This window comes from Alligator mississippiensis, chromosome 7, assembly GCF_030867095.1.
Source record: "Alligator mississippiensis isolate rAllMis1 chromosome 7, rAllMis1, whole genome shotgun sequence".
NCBI lineage: Eukaryota > Metazoa > Chordata > Crocodylia > Alligatoridae > Alligator > Alligator mississippiensis.
In genome coordinates this window covers 3180915-3183965 of record NC_081830.1, presented here as the reverse complement: position 1 = coordinate 3183965, position 3051 = coordinate 3180915, and the positions used below count along the sequence as shown (strand labels likewise).

General features: G+C 49.7%; 1 long non-coding RNA gene across 1 annotated transcript; it reads left to right on the top strand.

The window, feature by feature from the left end:
• Nucleotides 1-251: 251 nt before the first annotated feature.
• Nucleotides 252-3051, top strand: LOC132251627 (uncharacterized). Its single transcript, XR_009463618.1, has 2 exons — nt 252-1095; nt 2259-3051. It is a non-coding gene; the product is annotated as an uncharacterized LOC132251627 (long non-coding RNA).

Below are 3051 nucleotides of genomic sequence, written 5' to 3'. Positions count from 1 at the left end.
TACAAATGCCAAAAGGACTGAGAAATGAAGACACTTATTTTCCAAAGCATTAATAACAAATTATGATGAACAAAATAATGAGTAAAAATTCCTAGCAAGGGATACCAAAAACTACAGCTAGCCAGGAGAAAGTCCAGTGTGCTTCCTGCATTTCCCCACATGTCCAGGACTTTCAGTTTGCAGCAGACAAGCGTAATGATCCCATGAACAGCATGGAGCTGCATGCTTTGACTTGCCACTGTAAGGTTTGACCTAGAAACTACTATGCAAAGCCTAAGCAAAAGTGAATGTTATGTGCCGAATGCCCATCTGCAATGATAAGGGGCAGACAGTCTTAGATAGAGGAAGCTTGAAAACAAAAAACAGAATCAGAGGTACTGGAGCAAAGAGCTCATTAAAATACTAAAAATCACACCCCGAGGCGGGGAAGATATATGCTAATGGAACATATATGTACGTTAATGAGCTACATAGCTAAAACACAGGTATAGAGACATGCTCAGTAAAGAACTCCTTGCGTCACTCCTTTATAACCAATTAGCAAACAAGGATGCTTATGAAGATTCAACCTCTGGTATATAAGGGGCTCAGTATTGAATGTGCTTGTGCTTGTCTTGGGAGATTATTCCGCTTGCACCTTTTATTGCTAGCAATAAATCATTTTTATACTTTCACCCCTGGTATCTTTATTGGCCTTTGCATACCGGGCACGAACCCAGACTTGGGCTGGGGCCGAACAGTTTTTGGCGACCCAGATGGGACTGCCGTAGATAAGCTTTGCCCGGACTAACTGACGACCGGTTTATCTGCTTCTTCTTATCAAAAGTCGAGCGTGCCCCAGGATTTCTTTTCCCGGTGAGACTTTTGTTTCAGGAGGAGCTGGATCGCTGAGGCGGCAGTAGCCTAACGGTGCAACGCCATAGAGTGAAAGTATCAGTAACAGGCACCTGGGCGAGAGGGTAGAAAGGGCATAAGGCCTACCGTCAGTACGTTTGCCTGGGATTATTTCTGTAAGTATTCTGTCTGGCCCGAGTCCAAGACCAGTGATTTTTCCCCTGTGAGGACAAGGACTAAAAACAGATCCCTGGATCCCAGGTAAGTCGAACGGTCAGAACCGGGAAGGCAGTCCTGAAATGGGTACTATTAACAGTAAGGTTAGCAAATGTACCCCCCTCTCTTGTGTATTGAGACATTGGGCAGAGTTTGGTGAGGATCCTATGACTAAGAAGAAAGCTAAATTCTTCTGTGAAACTGCGTGGCCACACTATCAGCTAGATGATAAAGAATATTGGCCTCGGGAGGGAAGTATTAATTATAATACCATCTTACAATTGATTTTGTTCTGCCAGCAGAATGGTAAATGGGAGGAATTGATGTATGCGCAAGCGTTTATGTCTCTTTGTAGAGATAAAAAAGTTTTGGAGAAATGTGGATTGGGGGAGGGAGTTGGGATCTGTGAGATGGCTGTGGCTCGACCAACTGCAAATCCTGTCCTGGACTGTCTGGAGCCGGAGGGGGCCCCCCCCTCCCCCCCCCCAGCTCTGCTGCCTTTACCTTATTCTCTTCCTCTTCCCCCTCCTCCTCCTGATTCATCTGATTCCTCGTTGGCATCTGCTCTTCCTGCTTCTTCCCCCCCTGAGGCAGAAGTTGTAAATATTCCCCGACCCAGGGATCTGGAACAGCACTGACCATGGCCGTCAGGTGCCTGGCAATCTCCAGACTCCCCGACTTCTCCTGATATAAGCCCGGGAGGAGGATGGAGAGTACAGTTCGAAGCAGACTCCGGGGTTAAGGGAAAACATCACAGGGAATCTGATTCTGGCCGTGGGAAGGGAAATGGGGTATTTCCCCTAAGAGAACAAGTGGTACCCGGGCCTCTCGAAGATGACGGTGAGCCAACTAGGGAAACTAGGGAAAGGACCGAACAGTAACACCTGGGCGGCACGGACATGGCTGTAGAGGCAGTTCGAGGCCATGGACGCAGCCTGCTGCTCTGGAGACTGGCATCTGATCTCTCATCTGATCTGCAGCCAATCTCCTGGTCACATCTGTCATGGCAGGGCCAGACCCACTGTGCTCAGCAATAACCTCACCCATTAAAAGAGCCAGTTCCTGCCTCGAGGAGCTGGCGTGGTGGGGGGCTTTTGGCAGGGAAGGGTCTTTGGAGCTGCGTGGGGTATGAGAGAGTAGCGGGAGGGTTGTGAGAGGGGAAGGGCAAGAGGGAGTAGTCATCCTTGTCCCTTGTTGGCTCCGACCAGGTACTTGGAGCAAATCTAAGGAAGCCATGTCTCCAAGAGATGCCTGCCCTGCCCTGCTGCTGCTCCTGCTGACCCTGCCGTCAGCCTGGCCAGCCGTGGACAGCAGGGAAACACCAAACCAGAAGTTTGAGAGGCAGCACGTCGACCCGTCTACTAGCCTGCCGTATAATGACGCCTACTGCAATCAGAGGATGAAGGCTCAGAATATAACCTTGGACATCTGCAAGACCCCGAACACCTTCATCCATGCGCCATCATCATTAATAAATAGCATCTGCACTGGGGCTGGGACAAAAAAACGAGAACCCAATTATTACTATAGCAACAACAACTTCTTTGTCACTCTCTGCATGTATGTAAGCGGCTCCCCACCGAATGGCTGTAAATACAAGGCTAGGTCCTCTAACCAGAAGATTTGCATTGCCTGCACTGGCAAATTGCCTGTGCACTTCAGCCCAGTGAGAGATTGCTTGCCATGAATCCCGCACTGTCCCGCAGCTTTTGCTTGCAGCGGGTCCCCAGGGCCAAAGCCTCTCAGCCTGGCCCTTTCCCTGCTCCCTCCTAGACCATGAAGCCAGATCATTCTGTGTCCCCAAATCTTAGTGTCCCCATTCTAGCTCTTCTGCTGCCATCAGGGTCTGTTGTGCGCTACACCCACCCCTTCCAACTCCTGCACCCACAGGAGGGGCCAGATCCTGGTGCAGAGCAAGTGCCCTCCTGCTGCTGAGTCCTCGGTGCTGTTACTGAGCTGAATTTCTTGCTGCTTTCTGCAATAAACTTTGGCAACTGCAAA